The following is a 12411-nucleotide window of genomic DNA, read 5'->3' as shown; positions in this document are numbered from 1 at the left end:
AAACTTCTTGGCAGGGTTCTTAAAATCAGAGAAAATTTAAGCTTAACTGTAGAGGGGATGTAAACATTTCACCATAACTATGTCACAGATTTTCCCTGGGGGTAGCCTACTCAACTGTGAAGTTTCTTAGCACTTTGCTGACCCAATCCTGTAGTTTTCTCCTTACTTTCTAGTAACACATAGTGTCTGAAAGCGTTTGAAAGTGTTTTCTTCCAGATTTGTTTCAGTAGTGTAGTGGTTATCACATTCGCCTGACACGCGAAAGGTCCTCGGTTCGAAACCGAGCAGAAACAACTATTGTTTTATGAATTTAAAACTACACCTGCATTTCTTGCAAAGGTAGCACACGTTGAGTTGTTTTTGTTTTTTTAAACCATGTTTCCAAAGAAAAAGTACTGTCAGAGAGGTGAGAAAACCACAACCAGGTCAAGTTTCTGTAGTGTAGTGGTTATCACGTTTGCCTAACACGCAAAAGGTCCCTGGTTCGAAACCAGGCAGGAACATGTTTTGTGTAGAGTTCTTTTTGTCATGCATGCTGAAAATCATTTAAAAAAAACACCTACTCACTTCACGAAAATCCCATCATTGCACCATGAAATCACTGTGCTGTTCTCATAATTTGTTCAGTGTTAGAAATTGCTGAAATTCATAAAGAAAGGAAATTGAAATGATCTGTATGGGATTCTTAGAGTGTTTAAGCTCCCAAGTCAAATTCTTGTAAAGGAGCTAAAAATGAAAACTTCTTAGCAGGGTTCTTAAAATCAGAGAAAATGTAAGCTTAACTGTAGAGGGGATGTAAACATTTCACCATAACTATGTCACAGATTTTCCCTGGGGGTAGCCTACTTAACTGTGAAGTTTCTTAGCACTTTGCTGACCCAATCCTGTAGTTTTCTCCTTACTTTCTAGTAACACATATTGTCTGAAAGCGTTTGAAAGTGTACCCTGCCAGATTTGTTTCTGTAGTGTAGTGGTTATCACGTTCGCCTTACATGCGAAAGGTCCTCGGTTCGAAACCGAGCAGAAACAACTATTGTTTTATGAATTTAAAACTACACCTGCATTTCTTGCAAAGGTAGCACACGTTGAGTTGTTTTTGTTTTTTTAAACCATGTTTCCAAAGAAAGAGTACTGTCAGAGAGGTGAGAAAACTGCAGCCAGGTCAAGTTTCTGTAGTGTAGTGGTTATCACGATTGCCTAACACGCAAAAGGTCCCTGATTTGAAACCAGGCAGGAACATGTTTTGTGGAGAGTTCTTTTTGTCATGCATGCTGAAAATCATTTAAAAAAAACACCTACTCACTTCACGAAAATCCCATCATTGCACCATGAAATCACTGTGCTGTTCACATCATTTGTTCAGTGTTAGAAATTGCTGAAATTCATAAAGAAAGGAAATTGAAAGGATCTGTATGGGATTCTTAGAGTGTTTAAGCTCCCAAGTCAAATTCTTGTAAAGGAGCTAAAAATGAAAACTTCTTAGCAGGGTTCTTAAAATCAGAGAAAATTTAAGCTTAACTGTAGAGGGGATGTAAACATTTCACCATAACTATGTCACAGATTTTCCCTGGGGGTAGCCTACTCAACTGTGAAGTTTCTTAGCACTTTGCTGACCCAATCCTGTAGTTTTCTCCTTACTTTCTAGTTACACATATTGTCTGAAAGCGTTTGAAAGTGCTTTCTTCCAGATTTGTTTCTGTAGTGTAGTGGTTATCACGTTCGCCTCACACGCGAAAGGTCCTCGGTTCGAAACCGAGCAGAAACAACTATTGTTTTATGAATTTAAAACTACCCCTGCATTTCTTGCAAAGGTAGCACACGTTGAGTTGTTTTTGTTTTTTTAAACCATGTTTCCAAAGAAAGAGTACTGTCAGAGAGGTGAGAAAACCACGAACAGGTCAAGTTTCTGTAGTGTAGTGGTTATCACGTTTGCCTAACACGCAAAAGGTCCCTGGTTCGAAACCAGGCAGGAACATGTTTTGTGTAGAGTTCTTTTTGTCATGCATGCTGAAAATCATTTAAAAAAAACACCTACTCACTTCACGAAAATCCCATCATTGCACCATGAAATCACTGTGCTGTTCACATCATTTGTTCAGTGTTAGAAATTGCTGAAATTCATAAAGAAAGGAAATTGAAAGGATCTGTATGGGATTCTTAGAGTGTTTAAGCTCCCAAGTCAAATTCTTGTAAAGGAGCTAAAAATGAAAACTTCTTAGCAGGGTTCTTAAAATCAGAGAAAATTTAAGCTTAACTGTAGAGGGGATATAAACATTTCACCATAACTATGTCACAGATTTTCCCTGGGGGTAGCCTACTCAACTGTGAAATTTCTTAGCACTTTGCTGACCCAATCCTGTAGTTTTCTCCTTACTTTCTAGTAACACATAGTGTCTGAAAGCGTTTGAAAGTGTCTTCTTCCAGATTTGTTTCTGTAGTGTAGTGGTTATCGCGTTCGCCTCACACGCGAAAGGTCCTCGGTTCGAAACCGAGCAGAAACAACTATTGTTTTATGAATTTAAAACTACACCTGCATTTCTTGCAAAGGTAGCACACGTTGAGTTGTTTTTGTTTTTTTAAACCATGTTTCCAAAGAAAGAGTACTGTCAGAGAGGTGAGAAAACCACAAACAAGTCAAGTTTCTGTAGTGTAGTGGTTATCACGTTTGCCTAACACGCAAAAGGTCCCTGGTTTGAAACCAGGCAGGAACATGTTTTGTGTAGAGTTCTTTTTGTCATGCATGCTGAAAATCATTTAAAAAAAACACCTACTCACTTCACGAAAATCCCATCATTGCACCATGAAATCACTGTGCTGTTCACATCATTTGTTCAGTGTTAGAAATTGCTGAAATTCATAAAGAAAGGAAATTGAAATGATCTGTATGGGATTCTTAGAGTGTTTAAGCTCCCAAGTCAAATTCTTGTAAAGGAGCTAAAAATGAAAACTTCTTAGCAGGGTTCTTAAAATCAGAGAAAATGTAAGCTTAACTGTAGAGGGGATGTAAACATTTCACCATAACTATGTCACAGATTTTCCCTGGGGGTAGCCTACTTAACTGTGAAGTTTCTTAGCACTTTGCTGACCCAATCCTGTAGTTTTCTCCTTACTTTCTAGTAACACATATTGTCTGAAAGCGTTTGAAAGTGTCCCCTGCCAGATTTGTTTCTGTAGTGTAGTGGTTATCACGTTCGCCTTACACGCGAAAGGTCCTCGGTTCGAAACCGAGCAGAAACAACTATTGTTTTATGAATTTAAAACTACACCTGCATTTCTTGCAAAGGTAGCACACGTTGAGTTGTTTTTGTTTTTTTAAACCATGTTTCCAAAGAAAGAGTACTGTCAGAGAGGTGAGAAAACTGCAGCCAGGTCACGTTTCTGTAGTGTAGTGGTTATCACGATTGCCTAACACGCAAAAGGTCCCTGATTTGAAACCAGGCAGGAACATGTTTTGTGTAGAGTTCTTTTTGTCATGCATGCTGAAAATCATTTAAAAAAAACACCTACTCACTTCACGAAAATCCCATCATTGCACCATGAAATCACTGTGCTGTTCACATCATTTGTTCAGTGTTAGAAATTGCTGAAATTCATAAAGAAAGGAAATTGAAAGGATCTGTATGGGATTCTTAGAGTGTTTAAGCTCCCAAGTCAAATTCTTGTAAAGGAGCTAAAAATGAAAACTTCTTAGCAGGGTTCTTAAAATCAGAGAAAATTTAAGCTTAACTGTAGAGGGGATGTAAACATTTCACCATAACTATGTCACAGATTTTCCCTGGGGGTAGCCTACTCAACTGTGAAGTTTCTTAGCACTTTGCTGACCCAATCCTGTAGTTTTCTCCTTACTTTCTAGTAACACATATTGTCTGAAAGCGTTTGAAAGTGTCCCCAGCTAGATTTGTTTCTGTAGTGTAGTGGTTATCACGTTCGCCTTACACGCGAAAGGTCCTCGGTTCGAAACCGAGCAGAAACAACTATTGTTTTATGAATTTAAAACTACACCTGCATTTCTTGCAAAGGTAGCACACGTTGAGTTGTTTTTGTTTTTTGAACCATGTTTCCAAAGAAACAGTACTGTCAGAGAGGTGAGAAAAATGCAGCCAGGTCAAGTTTCTGTAGTGTAGTGGTTATCACGATTGCCTAACACGCAAAAGGTCCCTGATTTGAAACCAGGCAGGAACATGTTTTGTGTAGAGTTCTTTTTGTCATGCATGCTGAAAATCATTTAAAAAAAACACCTACTCACTTCACGAAAATCCCATCATTGCACCATGAAATCACTGTGCTTTTCACATCATTTGTTCAGTGTTAGAAATTGCTGAAATTCATAAAGAAAGGAAATTGAAAGGATCTGTATGGGATTCTTAGAGCGTTTAAGCTCCCAAGTCAAATTCTTGTAAAGGAGCTAAAAATGAAAACTTCTTGGCAGGGTTCTTAAAATCAGAGAAAATTTAAGCATAACTGTAGAGGGGATGTAAACATTTCACCAGAACTATGTCACATATTTTCCCTGGGGGTAGCCTACTCAACTGTGAAGTTTCTTAGCACTTTGCTGACTCAATCCTGTAGTTTTCTACTTACTTTCTAGTAACACATATTGTCTGAAAGCGTTTGAAAGTATTTTCTGCCAGATTTGTTTCTGTAGTGTAGTGGTTATCACGTTCGCCTCACACGCGAAAGGTCCTCGGTTCGAAACCGAGCAGAAACAACTATTGTTTTATGAATTTAAAACTACACCTGCATTTCTTGCAAAGGTAGCACACGTTGAGTTGTTTTTGTTTTTTTAAACCATGTTTCCAAAGAAACAGTACTGTCAGAGAGGTGAGAAAACCACGGCCAGGTCAAGTTTCTGTAGTGTAGTGGTTATCACGATTGCCTAACACGCAAAAGGTCCCTGATTTGAAACCAGGCAGGAACATGTTTTGTGGAGAGTTCTTTTTGTCATGCATGCTGAAAATCATTTAAAAAAAACACCTACTCACTTCACGAAAATCCCATCATTGCACCATGAAATCACTGTGCTGTTCACATCATTTGTTCAGTGTTAGAAATTGCTGAAATTCATAAAGAAAGGAAATTGAAAGGATCTGTATGGGATTCTTAGAGTGTTTAAGCTCCCAAGTCAAATTCTTGTAAAGGAGCTAAAAATGAAAACTTCTTAGCAGGGTTCTTAAAATCAGAGAAAATGTAAGCTTAACTGTAGAGGGGATGTAAACATTTCACCATAACTATGTCACAGATTTTCCCTGGGGGTAGCCTACTCAACTGTGAAGTTTCTTAGCACTTTGCTGACCCAATCCTGTAGTTTTCTCCTTACTTTCTAGTAACACATATTGTCTGAAAGCGTTTGAAAGTGTCCCCAGCTAGATTTGTTTCTGTAGTGTAGTGGTTATCATGTTCGCCTTACACGCGAAAGGTCCTCGGTTCGAAACCAAGCAGAAACAACTATTGTTTTATGAATTTAAAACTACACCTGCATTTCTTGCAAAGGTAGCACACGTTGAGTTGTTTTTGTTTTTTTAAACCATGTTTCCAAAGAAAGAGTACTGTCAGAGAGGTGAGAAAACCACAGCCAGTTCAAGTTTCTGTAGTGTAGTGGTTATCACGTTTGCCTAACACGCAAAAGGTCCCTGGTTCGAAACCAGGCAGGAACATGCTTTGTGTAGAGTTGTTTTTGTCATGCATGCTGAAAATCATTTAAAAAAAACACCTACTCACTTCACGAAAATCCCATCATTGCACCATGAAATCACTGTGCTGTTCACATCATTTGTTCAGTGTTAGAAATTGCTGAAATTCATAAAGAAAGGCAATTGAAAGGATCTGTATGGGATTCTTAGAATGTTTAAGCTCCCAAGTCAAATTCTTGTAAAGGAGCTAAAAATGAAAACTTCTTAGCAGGGTTCTTAAAATCAGAGAAAATTTAAGCTCAACTGTAGAGGGGATGTAAACATTTCACCATAACTATGTCACAGATTTTCCCTGGGGGTAGCCTACTCAACTGTGAAGTTTCTTAGCACTTTGCTGACCCAATCCTGTAGTTTTCTCCTTACTTTCTAGTAACACATAGTGTCTGAAAGCGTTTGAAAGTGTCTTCTTCCAGATTTGTTTCTGTAGTGTAGTGGTTATCACGTTCGCCTCACACGCGAAAGGTCCTCGGTTCGAAACCGAGCAGAAACAACTATTGTTTTATGAATTTAAAACTACACCTGCATTTCTTGCAAAGGTAGCACACGTTGAGTTGTTTTTGTTTTTTTAAACCATGTTTCCAAAGAAAGAGTACTGTCAGAGAGGTGAGAAAACCACGAACAGGTCAAGTTTCTGTAGTGTAGTGGTTATCACGTTTGCCTAACACGCAAAAGGTCCCTGGTTCGAAACCAGGCAGGAACATGTTTTGTGTAGAGTTCTTTTTGTCATGCATGCTGAAAATCATTTAAAAAAAACACCTACTCACTTCACGAAAATCCCATCATTGCACCATGAAATTACTGTGCTGTTCACATCATTTGTTCAGTGTTAGAAATTGCTGAAATTCATAAAGAAAGGAAATTGAAATGATCTGTATGGGATTCTTAGAGTGTTTAAGCTCCCAAGTCAAATTCTTGTAAAGGAGCTAAAAATGAAAACTTCTTAGCAGGGTTCTTAAAATCAGAGAAAATGTAAGCTTAACTGTAGAGGGGATGTAAACATTTCACCAGAACTATGTCACATATTTTCCCTGGGGGTAGCCTACTCAACTGTGAAGTTTCTTAGCACTTTGCTGACTCAATCCTGTAGTTTTCTACTTACTTTCTAGTAACACATATTGTCTGAAAGCGTTTGAAAGTGTTTTCTGCCAGATTTGTTTCTGTAGTGTAGTGGTTATCACGTTCGCCTCACACGCGAAAGGTCCTCGGTTCGAAACCGAGCAGAAACAACTATTGTTTTATGAATTTAAAACTACACCTGCATTTCTTGCAAAGGTAGCACACGTTGAGTTGTTTTTGTTTTTTTAAACCATGTTTCCAAAGAAACAGTACTGTCAGAGAGGTGAGAAAACCACGGCCAGGTCAAGTTTCTGTAGTGTAGTGGTTATCGCGATTGCCTAACACGCAAAAGGTCCCTGATTTGAAACCAGGCAGGAACATGTTTTGTGTAGAGTTCTTTTTGTCATGCATGCTGAAAATCATTTAAAAAAAACACCTACTCACTTCACGAAAATCCCATCATTGCACCATGAAATCACTGTGCTGTTCACATCATTTGTTCAGTGTTAGAAATTGCTGAAATTCATAAAGAAAGGAAATTGAAATGATCTGTATGGGATTCTTAGAGTGTTTAAGCTCCCAAGTCAAATTCTTGTAAAGGAGCTAAAAATGAAAACTTCTTAGCAGGGTTCTTAAAATCAGAGAAAATGTAAGCTTAACTGTAGAGGGGATGTAAACATTTCACCATAACTATGTCACAGATTTTCCCTGGGGGTAGCCTACTTAACTGTGAAGTTTCTTAGCACTTTGCTGACCCAATCCTGTAGTTTTCTCCTTACTTTCTAGTAACACATATTGTCTGAAAGCGTTTGAAAGTGTCCCCTGCCAGATTTGTTTCTGTAGTGTAGTGGTTATCACATTCGCCTTACACGCGAAAGGTCCTCGGTTCGAAACCGAGCAGAAACAACTATTGTTTTATGAATTTAAAACTACACCTGCATTTCTTGCAAAGGTAGCACACGTTGAGTTGTTTTTGTTTTTTTAAACCATGTTTCCAAAGAAAGAGTACTGTCAGAGAGGTGAGAAAACTGCAGCCAGGTCAAGTTTCTGTAGTGTAGTGGTTATCACGATTGCTTAACACGCAAAAGGTCCCTGATTTGAAACCAGGCAGGAACATGTTTTGTGGAGAGTTCTTTTTGTCATGCATGCTGAAAATCATTTAAAAAAAACACCTACTCACTTCACGAAAATCCCATCATTGCACCATGAAATCACTGTGCTGTTCACATCATTTGTTCAGTGTTAGAAATTGCTGAAATTCATAAAGAAAGGAAATTGAAAGGATCTGTATGGGATTCTTAGAGTGTTTAAGCTCCCAAGTCAAATTCTTGTAAAGGAGCTAAAAATGAAAACTTCTTAGCAGGGTTCTTAAAATCAGAGAAAATTTAAGCTTAACTGTAGAGGGGATGTAAACATTTCACCATAACTATGTCACAGATTTTCCCTGGGGGTAGCCTACTCAACTGTGAAGTTTCTTAGCACTTTGCTGACCCAATCCTGTAGTTTTCTCCTTACTTTCTAGTAACACATAGTGTCTGAAAGCGTTTGAAAGTGTCTTCTTCCAGATTTGTTTCTGTAGTGTAGTGGTTATCACGTTCGCCTCACACGCGAAAGGTCCTCGGTTCGAAACCGAGCAGAAACAACTATTGTTTTATGAATTTAAAACTACACCTGCATTTCTTGCAAAGGTAGCACACGTTGAGTTGTTTTTGTTTTTTTAAACCATGTTTCCAAAGAAAGAGTACTGTCAGAGAGGTGAGAAAACCACGAACAGGTCAAGTTTCTGTAGTGTAGTGGTTATCACGTTTGCCTAACACGCAAAAGGTCCCTGGTTCGAAACCAGGCAGGAACATGTTTTGTGTAGAGTTCTTTTTGTCATGCATGCTGAAAATCATTTAAAAAAAACACCTACTCACTTCACGAAAATCCCATCATTGCACCATGAAATTACTGTGCTGTTCACATCATTTGTTCAGTGTTAGAAATTGCTGAAATTCATAAAGAAAGGAAATTGAAATGATCTGTATGGGATTCTTAGAGTGTTTAAGCTCCCAAGTCAAATTCTTGTAAAGGAGCTAAAAATGAAAACTTCTTAGCAGGGTTCTTAAAATCAGAGAAAATGTAAGCTTAGCTGTAGAGGGGATGTAAACATTTCACCAGAACTATGTCACATATTTTCCCTGGGGGTAGCCTACTCAACTGTGAAGTTTCTTAGCACTTTGCTGACTCAATCCTGTAGTTTTCTCCTTACTTTCTAGTAACACATATTGTCTGAAAGCGTTTGAAAGTGTTTTCTGCCAGATTTGTTTCTGTAGTGTAGTGGTTATCACGTTCGCCTCACACGCGAAAGGTCCTCGGTTCGAAACCGAGCAGAAACAACTATTGTTTTATGAATTTAAAACTACACCTGCATTTCTTGCAAAGGTAGCACACGTTGAGTTGTTTTTGTTTTTTTAAACCATGTTTCCAAAGAAACAGTACTGTCAGAGAGGTGAGAAAACCACGGCCAGGTCAAGTTTCTGTAGTGTAGTGGTTATCGCGATTGCCTAACACGCAAAAGGTCCCTGATTTGAAACCAAGCAGGAACATGTTTTGTGTAGAGTTCTTTTTGTCATGCATGCTGAAAATCATTTAAAAAAAACACCTACTCACTTCACGAAAATCCCATCATTGCACCATGAAATCACTGTGCTGTTCACATCATTTGTTCAGTGTTAGAAATTGCTGAAATTCATAAAGAAAGGAAATTGAAATGATCTGTATGGGATTCTTAGAGTGTTTAAGCTCCCAAGTCAAATTCTTGTAAAGGAGCTAAAAATGAAAACTTCTTAGCAGGGTTCTTAAAATCAGAGAAAATGTAAGCTTAACTGTAGAGGGGATGTAAACATTTCACCATAACTATGTCACAGATTTTCCCTGGGGGTAGCCTACTTAACTGTGAAGTTTCTTAGCACTTTGCTGACCCAATCCTGTAGTTTTCTCCTTACTTTCTAGTAACACATATTGTCTGAAAGCGTTTGAAAGTGTCCCCTGCCAGATTTGTTTCTGTAGTGTAGTGGTTATCACATTCGCCTTACACGCGAAAGGTCCTCGGTTCGAAACCGAGCAGAAACAACCATTGTTTTATGAATTTAAAACTACACCTGCATTTCTTGCAAAGGTAGCACACGTTGAGTTGTTTTTGTTTTTTTAAACCATGTTTCCAAAGAAAGAGTACTGTCAGAGAGGTGAGAAAACTGCAGCCAGGTCAAGTTTCTGTAGTGTAGTGGTTATCACGATTGCCTAACACGCAAAAGGTCCCTGATTTGAAACCAGGCAGGAACATGTTTTGTGGAGAGTTCTTTTTGTCATGCATGCTGAAAATCATTTAAAAAAAACACCTACTCACTTCACGAAAATCCCATCATTGCACCATGAAATCACTGTGCTGTTCACATCATTTGTTCAGTGTTAGAAATTGCTGAAATTCATAAAGAAAGGAAATTGAAAGGATCTGTATGGGATTCTTAGAGTGTTTAAGCTCCCAAGTCAAATTCTTGTAAAGGAGCTAAAAATGAAAACTTCTTAGCAGGGTTCTTAAAATCAGAGAAAATTTAAGCTTAACTGTAGAGGGGATGTAAACATTTCACCATAACTATGTCACAGATTTTCCCTGGGGGTAGCCTACTCAACTGTGAAGTTTCTTAGCACTTTGCTGACCCAATCCTGTAGTTTTCTCCTTACTTTCTAGTAACACATATTGTCTGAAAGCGTTTGAAAGTGTATTCTTCCAGATTTGTTTCTGTAGTGTAGTGGTTATCACGTTCGCCTCACACGCGAAAGGTCCTCGGTTCGAAACCGAGCAGAAACAACTATTGTTTTATGAATTTAAAACTACACCTGCATTTCTTGCAAAGGTAGCACACGTTGAGTTGTTTTTGTTTTTTTAAACCATGTTTCCAAAGAAAGAGTACTGTCAGAGAGGTGAGAAAACCACGAACAGGTCAAGTTTCTGTAGTGTAGTGGTTATCACGTTTGCCTAACACGCAAAAGGTCCCTGGTTCGAAACCAGGCAGGAACATGTTTTGTGTAGAGTTCTTTTTGTCATGCATGCTGAAAATCATTTAAAAAAAACACCTACTCACTTCACGAAAATCCCATCATTGCACCATGAAATCACTGTGCTGTTCACATCATTTGTTCAGTGTTAGAAATTGCTGAAATTCATAAAGAAAGGAAATTGAAATGATCTGTATGGGATTCTTAGAGTGTTTAAGCTCCCAAGTCAAATTCTTGTAAAGGAGCTAAAAATGAAAACTTCTTAGCAGGGTTCTTAAAATCAGAGAAAATGTAAGCTTAACTGTAGAGGGGATGTAAACATTTCACCATAACTATGTCACAGATTTTCCCTGGGGGTAGCCTACTTAACTGTGAAGTTTCTTAGCACTTTGCTGACCCAATCCTGTAGTTTTCTCCTTACTTTCTAGTAACACATATTGTCTGAAAGCGTTTGAAAGTGTCCCCTGCCAGATTTGTTTCTGTAGTGTAGTGGTTATCACGTTTGCCTTACACGCGAAAGGTCCTCGGTTCGAAACCGAGCAGAAACAACTATTGTTTTATGAATTTAAAACTACACCTGCATTTCTTGCAAAGGTAGCACACGTTGAGTTGTTTTTGTTTTTTTAAACCATGTTTCCAAAGAAAGAGTACTGTCAGAGAGGTGAGAAAACTGCAGCCAGGTCAAGTTTCTGTAGTGTAGTGGTTATCACGATTGCCTAACACGCAAAAGGTCCCTGATTTGAAACCAGGCAGGAACATGTTTTGTGGAGAGTTCTTTTTGTCATGCATGCTGAAAATCATTTAAAAAAAACACCTACTCACTTCACGAAAATCCCATCATTGCACCATGAAATCACTGTGCTGTTCACATCATTTGTTCAGTGTTAGAAATTGCTGAAATTCATAAAGAAAGGAAATTGAAAGGAGCTGTATGGGATTCTTAGAGTGTTTAAGCTCCCAAGTCAAATTCTTGTAAAGGAGCTAAAAATGAAAACTTCTTAGCAGGGTTCTTAAAATCAGAGAAAATTTAAGCTTAACTGTAGAGGGGATGTAAACATTTCACCATAACTATGTCACAGATTTTCCCTGGGGGTAGCCTACTCAACTGTGAAGTTTCTTAGCACTTTGCTGACCCAATCCTGTAGTTTTCTCCTTACTTTCTAGTAACACATATTGTCTGAAAGCGTTTGAAAGTGTTTTCTTCCAGATTTGTTTCTGTAGTGTAGTGGTTATCACGTTCGCCTCACACGCGAAAGGTCCTCGGTTCGAAACCGAGCAGAAACAACTATTGTTTTATGAATTTAAAACTACACCTGCATTTCTTGCAAAGGTAGCACACGTTGAGTTGTTTTTGTTTTTTTAAACCATGTTTCCAAAGAAAGAGTACTGTCAGAGAGGTGAGAAAACCACGAACAGGTCAAGTTTCTGTAGTGTAGTGGTTATCACGTTTGCCTAACACGCAAAAGGTCCCTGGTTCGAAACGAGGCAGGAACATGTTTTGTGTAGAGTTCTTTTTGTCATGCATGCTGAAAATCATTTAAAAAAAACACCTACTCTCTTCACGAAAATCCCATCATTGCACCATGAAATCACTGTGCTGTTCACATCATTTGTTCAGTGTTAGAAA

General features: G+C 38.3%; 25 non-coding genes across 25 annotated transcripts; all 25 read left to right on the top strand.

Annotated features, from left to right (window-relative positions):
- Positions 1 to 220: 220 nt before the first annotated feature.
- TRNAV-GAC (transfer RNA valine (anticodon GAC)) lies at positions 221 to 293 on the top strand. The gene has a single exon. It is a non-coding gene; the product is annotated as a tRNA-Val (tRNA).
- A 137-nt stretch (positions 294 to 430) lies between these two features.
- On the top strand, positions 431 to 503 carry TRNAV-AAC (transfer RNA valine (anticodon AAC)). Its single transcript has one exon. It is a non-coding gene; the product is annotated as a tRNA-Val (tRNA).
- Positions 504 to 956: 453 nt separating this feature from the next.
- TRNAV-UAC (transfer RNA valine (anticodon UAC)) lies at positions 957 to 1029 on the top strand. Its single transcript has one exon. It is a non-coding gene; the product is annotated as a tRNA-Val (tRNA).
- Positions 1030 to 1692: 663 nt separating this feature from the next.
- On the top strand, positions 1693 to 1765 carry TRNAV-CAC (transfer RNA valine (anticodon CAC)). The gene has a single exon. It is a non-coding gene; the product is annotated as a tRNA-Val (tRNA).
- Positions 1766 to 1902: 137 nt separating this feature from the next.
- TRNAV-AAC (transfer RNA valine (anticodon AAC)) lies at positions 1903 to 1975 on the top strand. The gene has a single exon. It is a non-coding gene; the product is annotated as a tRNA-Val (tRNA).
- A 453-nt stretch (positions 1976 to 2428) lies between these two features.
- TRNAV-CAC (transfer RNA valine (anticodon CAC)) lies at positions 2429 to 2501 on the top strand. Its single transcript has one exon. It is a non-coding gene; the product is annotated as a tRNA-Val (tRNA).
- A 137-nt stretch (positions 2502 to 2638) lies between these two features.
- TRNAV-AAC (transfer RNA valine (anticodon AAC)) lies at positions 2639 to 2711 on the top strand. Its single transcript has one exon. It is a non-coding gene; the product is annotated as a tRNA-Val (tRNA).
- Positions 2712 to 3164: 453 nt separating this feature from the next.
- On the top strand, positions 3165 to 3237 carry TRNAV-UAC (transfer RNA valine (anticodon UAC)). The gene has a single exon. It is a non-coding gene; the product is annotated as a tRNA-Val (tRNA).
- Positions 3238 to 3900: 663 nt separating this feature from the next.
- Positions 3901 to 3973, top strand: TRNAV-UAC (transfer RNA valine (anticodon UAC)). Its single transcript has one exon. It is a non-coding gene; the product is annotated as a tRNA-Val (tRNA).
- A 662-nt stretch (positions 3974 to 4635) lies between these two features.
- TRNAV-CAC (transfer RNA valine (anticodon CAC)) lies at positions 4636 to 4708 on the top strand. Its single transcript has one exon. It is a non-coding gene; the product is annotated as a tRNA-Val (tRNA).
- A 663-nt stretch (positions 4709 to 5371) lies between these two features.
- TRNAV-UAC (transfer RNA valine (anticodon UAC)) lies at positions 5372 to 5444 on the top strand. Its single transcript has one exon. It is a non-coding gene; the product is annotated as a tRNA-Val (tRNA).
- A 137-nt stretch (positions 5445 to 5581) lies between these two features.
- TRNAV-AAC (transfer RNA valine (anticodon AAC)) lies at positions 5582 to 5654 on the top strand. Its single transcript has one exon. It is a non-coding gene; the product is annotated as a tRNA-Val (tRNA).
- A 453-nt stretch (positions 5655 to 6107) lies between these two features.
- Positions 6108 to 6180, top strand: TRNAV-CAC (transfer RNA valine (anticodon CAC)). The gene has a single exon. It is a non-coding gene; the product is annotated as a tRNA-Val (tRNA).
- A 137-nt stretch (positions 6181 to 6317) lies between these two features.
- Positions 6318 to 6390, top strand: TRNAV-AAC (transfer RNA valine (anticodon AAC)). Its single transcript has one exon. It is a non-coding gene; the product is annotated as a tRNA-Val (tRNA).
- Positions 6391 to 6843: 453 nt separating this feature from the next.
- Positions 6844 to 6916, top strand: TRNAV-CAC (transfer RNA valine (anticodon CAC)). The gene has a single exon. It is a non-coding gene; the product is annotated as a tRNA-Val (tRNA).
- A 663-nt stretch (positions 6917 to 7579) lies between these two features.
- On the top strand, positions 7580 to 7652 carry TRNAV-UAC (transfer RNA valine (anticodon UAC)). Its single transcript has one exon. It is a non-coding gene; the product is annotated as a tRNA-Val (tRNA).
- A 663-nt stretch (positions 7653 to 8315) lies between these two features.
- On the top strand, positions 8316 to 8388 carry TRNAV-CAC (transfer RNA valine (anticodon CAC)). The gene has a single exon. It is a non-coding gene; the product is annotated as a tRNA-Val (tRNA).
- A 137-nt stretch (positions 8389 to 8525) lies between these two features.
- TRNAV-AAC (transfer RNA valine (anticodon AAC)) lies at positions 8526 to 8598 on the top strand. Its single transcript has one exon. It is a non-coding gene; the product is annotated as a tRNA-Val (tRNA).
- Positions 8599 to 9051: 453 nt separating this feature from the next.
- On the top strand, positions 9052 to 9124 carry TRNAV-CAC (transfer RNA valine (anticodon CAC)). The gene has a single exon. It is a non-coding gene; the product is annotated as a tRNA-Val (tRNA).
- A 663-nt stretch (positions 9125 to 9787) lies between these two features.
- On the top strand, positions 9788 to 9860 carry TRNAV-UAC (transfer RNA valine (anticodon UAC)). The gene has a single exon. It is a non-coding gene; the product is annotated as a tRNA-Val (tRNA).
- Positions 9861 to 10523: 663 nt separating this feature from the next.
- TRNAV-CAC (transfer RNA valine (anticodon CAC)) lies at positions 10524 to 10596 on the top strand. The gene has a single exon. It is a non-coding gene; the product is annotated as a tRNA-Val (tRNA).
- Positions 10597 to 10733: 137 nt separating this feature from the next.
- Positions 10734 to 10806, top strand: TRNAV-AAC (transfer RNA valine (anticodon AAC)). Its single transcript has one exon. It is a non-coding gene; the product is annotated as a tRNA-Val (tRNA).
- A 453-nt stretch (positions 10807 to 11259) lies between these two features.
- Positions 11260 to 11332, top strand: TRNAV-UAC (transfer RNA valine (anticodon UAC)). Its single transcript has one exon. It is a non-coding gene; the product is annotated as a tRNA-Val (tRNA).
- A 663-nt stretch (positions 11333 to 11995) lies between these two features.
- Positions 11996 to 12068, top strand: TRNAV-CAC (transfer RNA valine (anticodon CAC)). The gene has a single exon. It is a non-coding gene; the product is annotated as a tRNA-Val (tRNA).
- Positions 12069 to 12205: 137 nt separating this feature from the next.
- Positions 12206 to 12278, top strand: TRNAV-AAC (transfer RNA valine (anticodon AAC)). The gene has a single exon. It is a non-coding gene; the product is annotated as a tRNA-Val (tRNA).
- The last annotated feature ends 133 nt before the right edge of the window (positions 12279 to 12411 follow it).

Source organism: Spea bombifrons, chromosome 4, assembly GCF_027358695.1.
Source record: "Spea bombifrons isolate aSpeBom1 chromosome 4, aSpeBom1.2.pri, whole genome shotgun sequence".
NCBI lineage: Eukaryota > Metazoa > Chordata > Amphibia > Anura > Pelobatidae > Spea > Spea bombifrons.
This window is presented reverse-complemented; position numbering and strand designations above follow the sequence as displayed.